Below are 5896 nucleotides of genomic sequence, written 5' to 3'. Positions count from 1 at the left end.
GGAAGGCTGAGGCGGAAGGATCACCTGAGCCCAGCAGGTGGAGGCTGCAGTGGCCGTGAGTGTGCCACTGCACTCCAGACTGGGTGACAGAGTGAGACTCCAATTAAAAAAAAATTTAAAAAGAAAGAAGAGGGAAAAGATGAGGAGTTGACACCTTTCCCTCACTACTCCTCATGCCAGCACCCCTTCTGAGTTTGTTGTTCCAGAAGGTTGGTTTCTTTCTCAAAGGGATTTGGAATTGCGGAGAGTTGCTGGGTCTGGGACTACCCTGGGATAAGGACAGATGAGAACAAAGACTTAACTAATAATAGGAATGACAATAATAATAAAAACAACAACAATAATCAACATTCTCCTCACACTGTTCACCTCACAGAGCCCCATCTTCCTGGTCCTCTGGCCAGAATATTAGGCTTTTGTTTTGTGTTGTTTTGAGTAAAGGTTTCAGCTGGGTATGGTTGTGCGCCTGTAGCTCCAGCTGTTGGAAAGCTGAGGCAGAAGGATCGCCTGAGCCCAGCAGGTCGAGGCTGCAATGACTATAATCATGCCACTGCTCTCCAACCTGGGTGTCAGAGTGAGGCTCCCACTCAAAAAAAAAAAAAAAAAGGTCTCACTCTGTCGCTCAGGCTGGAGTGCAGTGGCAGCCTCATGGCTCAAGACAGACAGCCTCGCCCTTGTGGGCTCCCTCTGCCTCAGCCTCCTGAGTAGCTGGTGCGTGCCACCACGCCAGCATATTTTTAAATTTTTTGTCGAGACAGGGTCTCACTATGCTGCTCGGGCTGGTCTCAACTCCTGAGCTCAAGCAATCCTCCTGCTGGGGCCTCCCAAAGTACTGGGATCACAGGCATGAGCCACCACGCCCAAGCTAGGCTTTTCTTCTGAAGATTTTTGCTGCCAGGGCCAAGCACCAGAAGATAAAGAAAATTCACCAGGAAACTCTACGGCCATGCTGGTTATGCTTCAGATGCTGACTTCCCAGCCAACCTGCTTTCTACCGTGTGCTTCTCAGAGTTCTTCCCCGAGTGGTTGCCTCCGTGTCTGTCCAGAGTGTTTTACTGTAATCAGCGGGAGAGGCGGGCTGTGGTAGGCTTGTTCCAGCTTGACCTTCATTCTCTCTCTCTCAAGTGTTCTTTTTCCTTTTGAGATAACTTTAGTCCTACAGAAGTTGTAAAAATAGTACAGGGAGTTCCTGTGTGCCTTTCTTCCGGCTTCCCTTTCTGTCAACATCTCGAGAACATAACATGAGCATGCTTCCCCAGACTCAGGAATTATTCACTTTGGTGTATGACTGTGGACTAAGACTGCGAACTAAGGTCAGAAGTCATTTCATTTCCCAAATCATGTTCTTTTTCTGTTCTGGGATCCAGTCCAGGATTCAACATCGCATTTAGTTGTCACATATCCTTAGTCCCTCTCTTTCTTTCTTTCTCGGGAGTCAGAGTCTCACTCTGTCGCCTGGGCTGGAGTGCAGTGGCACGATCACAGCTCACAGCAGCCTCGACCTCCTGGGCTCCAGCGATCCTTTCGCCTCAGCCTCCTGAGAAGCTTGGACTACAGGCATGCACCACCACGTCCAGCTAATTTAAAAGAAAATTTTTTCTGTAGAGATGAGGTCTCACTACGTTGCCCAGGCTGGCCTCACATGCCTGTCCTCAACTGATCCTCCCACCTCAGCCTTCAGAATTGCTGGGACTGCAGGCATGAGCCACCAGGCCTGGTTATCTGCAGTCTCTCTCAGTCTTCTTTTTCTTTTCTTTTTTTTTTTTCTTGAGTTGGAGTCTCAGTCTGCCACCCAGACTGGAGTGCAATGGCTGCTCCCGGCCACCGCAGCCTTGACCTGTTGGGCTCCGGCGATCCTTCCACCTCAGCCTTCCGAGTAGCCAGAACCACAGGCGCGTACCACCAAGCCTTGCTAATTTTTTGATTTTTATTGTAGAGACAAGGTCTCACCAAGTGGTCCAGGCTGGTCTCAAATCCCTGGACTCAGGCAATCCTCTCGCCTCCACCTTCCAAAGTGCTGGAATGACAGGCGTGAGCCACCCACCCCCCCCCAGCTTATTTTACTCTTTCTATATTAAACATGTGAAGGGCTATACTTTGAAACTAGGAAAACATCCTGCTTAAAATTTAACCTGTTGATGGCCGGACATGGTGGCTCAAGCCTGTAATCCCAGCACTCTGGGAGGCCGAGGTGAGGTATTGCCTGAGCCCATGGGTTCAAGACCAGCCTGGGCAATTTGGTGAGACCTCATCTCTACAGTAAATCAAAAAATTAGCCGGACGTGGCAGCGCACGCCTGTAGTTTCGGCTGCTTGGAAGGCTGAGGCGGAAGGATCGCCTGAGCCCAGCAGGTCGAGGCTGCGGTGGCCGAGCGTGCCACTGCACTCCAGCCTGGGTGACGGAGTGAGACTCCAACACACACACACACAAATTTTAACGCGTTGAACGTAACATCCTCTAGCGGATCGCTGTCTTTGCAGTCTGTGCCCGGTCAGCTACACCCGTGATGCTGCTGCTGATGAGAGGCTGGATCCCAGAGGCCCTGGCCAGCCAGGGACCTGGACACCATTTTTTCTCTGGAAGCCTCCGCTTTCTCATTCATCAAACGTGACGGCTTGTGTCTGACCTCACTGAGTTGTGGAATGTTGAAATGAGATACTGACACATAGTAGGTGTCTTTGGTTGGGGCTGTCATTGCGTAAGGGCCTGAACTGTCGGAGCGAGGGCCTTGTGTGCAGGCGGGCGGTGGCAATATGGGGCATGGAGTTGCTCTGTGGCTCTGGGTAGAAACGATCCTAGAGGAATTCCTGCAGTTGTCTGTGATCAGCAAGCTGGGGAGGGGGTTGTCCCTGCAGGTCAGGAAGAGAACCTGGGAGAGTCCCCAGACTGGACCAGTTTTCTGGAGGGAGTGAACTCAGATAAAGGGCACTTGGAAGACATCGCTGGAGTAACATGTGCGAAGTCTGGAACACAAAAGACAGGGCAGGACAGGTGGGCACTCACGGGTCCCTGATGTCACAGTGGACTTTGGTGACCAAAGCCACTCTCATCACCTCCTCCCAGGGGTGAGGCCTGGGATGCCGGGGGTGGGGGCGTCTGTGTGCCCCTTCTCAGGCGGACATGTCTGCAGGATCATCCCCGATGCCCTGCCCAGCTGGGCGGATGAGCTGAACCCGAGTGTGGTGGGTATACAACTGTCCATTCGCTTCTCATTCAACAAATATTCACCGAGCAGCAACTATGTGCCAGATCCACAACCATTCTAGAGACAAAACGTGATCAATAACCAAATAAACATGATTGTTCTGCCTATATGCTGCTCCATAATAAACTGCCTCAAAACTCAGTGGCATTAAATATCCACCATTGTATTATATCTCACAAATTCTGTGGGTCAAGAATTAAGGTGGCGCTTGGTTGAATAATTCTTCTGCTCCCTGTGTTTTCAACTGGGATCACTCAGTGGGATTCAGTTGACTGATAGGCTTTTCTGGAAGATCCGAGATAGCTTTACCCAGACAGACACAACTGGAAGGCTGAGCTCAGGGGACGAGTCATCTGGAGGACCTACACATGGCTTTTCCAGCATGGCTGTCTAACGGCGATCACATGTTTTCCATGGCAGCTGCATCCTTTAGAGAGAGAGCGTCTCAGAAAAACCAGGCAGAAGCAGAACAGCCTTTTAGGAACCGGCCTTGAAAGTCATGTCACATCACTTTTGTTGTCACCTACAGGTCAAAGCAAGCCTAAAATCCTGCCCAGGTTCATGGGGAGGGAACAGACTCATCTTTTTTTTTTTTTTGAGTTGGAGTCTCACTCTGTCACCCAGACTGGAGTGCAGTGGCACGCTCCCAGCCACCGCAGCCTCAACCTGCTGGGCTCAGGGGATCCTTCCGCCTCAGCTTTTCAAGGAGCTGGAACCACAGGCACGTGCTACCACGCCTGGCTACTTTTTGATTTATTGTAGAGACGAGGTCTCGCCGAGTTGCCTGGGTGGGTCTCAAACCCGCGGGCTCAGGCAATCCACTCTCCTTGGCCACCCAAAGTGCTGGGATTATGGGCTGAGCCACTGAGCCTGGTCAAATCACCTTTTGATGTCAAATAATTTATGACCATTAAAAAAAATGGCCAAGTGTGGTAGCGTGTGCCTGCAGACTCAGCTACTTAGAAGGTTGAGGCAGGAGGATCACCTGAGCCTATGAGTTCAAGGCCAGCCTGGGCAACATAGTGCAACCCCCATGGTTAATTATAAGAGGAAAACAGGCCGGGCCCAGTGGCTCACGCCTGTGATCCCAGCACTTTGGGAGGCAGTGGAGGAAGGATTGCCTGAGCCCAGGGATTCAAGACCAGGCTGGGCAACTTGGCAAGACCTCATCTCTACAATAAATTTAAAAAAATAAGCCGGGCTCAGTGGCTCAGTCTGTAATCCTGCACTTTGGGAGCCTGAGGTGAGTGGATTGCCTGAGCCCACGGGTTTGAGACCCACCCAGGCAACTTGGCGAGACCTCATCTCTACCATAAATCAAAAAATCAGCCGGGCGTGGTAGCATGTGCCTGTAGTTCCGGCTACTTGGAAGGCTGAGGTGGAAGGATCTCCGGAGTCCCGCAGGTTGAGGCTGCAGTGGCCTGGAGAGTGCTGCTGCACTCCAGTCTGGGCAACAGAGTGAGACTCTGACTCAAAAAAAAAAGAAGTAGCCGGACATGGTGGCGCACACCTATGGTTCCAGCTACTTGGAAGGCTGAGGCAGAAGGATCGCCTGAGCTCAGCAGGTCCAGGCTGCGGTGGCCATGAGCATGCCACTGCACTCCAGCTTGGGTGACAGAGTGAGACTCCGACTCACAAAAAAAGAAAAAACAAAAAGAAGACGAAAACAAAAGCTGCTATGAGGCTAATAATCTGTTGTAAATGCAATAGGTGCAGAAAGTTTCAATCTTTTGCCCTAGGGACAATTACGGATGTGAATAACGCTAAGGAGAAAACAAAAACACACACTAAGGAGACGGGTGTCAGAAAAGACTTCTCCGAGGCAGTGAACTGAGCCCTGAAGGACATGGAGATATGTGGGTATAGCATTTCAGGCAGCAAACATAACACAGAGGCCCGGCCACTAAGAGAGTGACAGGAAGGAGATCGAGGTGGCTGGAGACAGTGATGGGAAGAGAGTTAGGAGCAGGGAGGCATGCAGGAAGGAGCCAGGTCTACCATGTGCCTTGTGGACTGTGGTAACAAGTCAGAGTTTTATTCTAAGAGCACCCGGAAACCACAGGAATCTCTATTTTTTTTTAATTTAATTTTTTGTAGCTTCAGTGGCTTCTAAGTAGGCAAAGGATATGCTCTGCCTGCATTTTAGAAGGAAACCCTGACTGCTACTGAAGAACGTGGGGGAAACGGTGGAAGCAGGAGCACCAGTGAGGATGCCACGGCAGTGATTCAGGTGAGATGATGAAGACCAGGGTGGTGGCCAAAGGGGCACCTAGAAGTGAGTGGCCTGGGGATAGATTTAAGAGTTAGAATTGGGGCCAGATGCGGTGGCTCACGTCTGTAATCCCAGCACTTTAGGAGGCCAGAGTGAGAGGACTGTCTGAGCTCAGGGCTCGAGATTAGCCTGGGTAACTTGGTGAGACCTTATCTCTAATTTAAAAAAAATTAGTTGCGTGTGGTGGCGCACATCTGTAGTTCCAGCTACTTGGAAGGCTGAGGTGGAAGGATCGCCTGAGTCCAACAGGTCGAGGCTGCAGTGGCCATGAGTATGTCACTGCACTCCAGCCTGGTCGGCAGTGAGACTCCAACTCAAAAAAAAAAAGAAAAAAGAGAGAGGAAAATTGGCTGGACTTGGAGATGGAGTGAATGTGAGTGTGTGTTTGTCTTAGGGTACTCTTTTTTTTTTTTTTTTTT

This window comes from Carlito syrichta, unplaced genomic scaffold, assembly GCF_000164805.1.
Source record: "Carlito syrichta isolate Samal-C Ts95f unplaced genomic scaffold, Tarsius_syrichta-2.0.1 Scaffold153555, whole genome shotgun sequence".
Classification (NCBI taxonomy): domain Eukaryota; kingdom Metazoa; phylum Chordata; class Mammalia; order Primates; family Tarsiidae; genus Carlito; species Carlito syrichta.
This window is presented reverse-complemented; position numbering follows the sequence as displayed.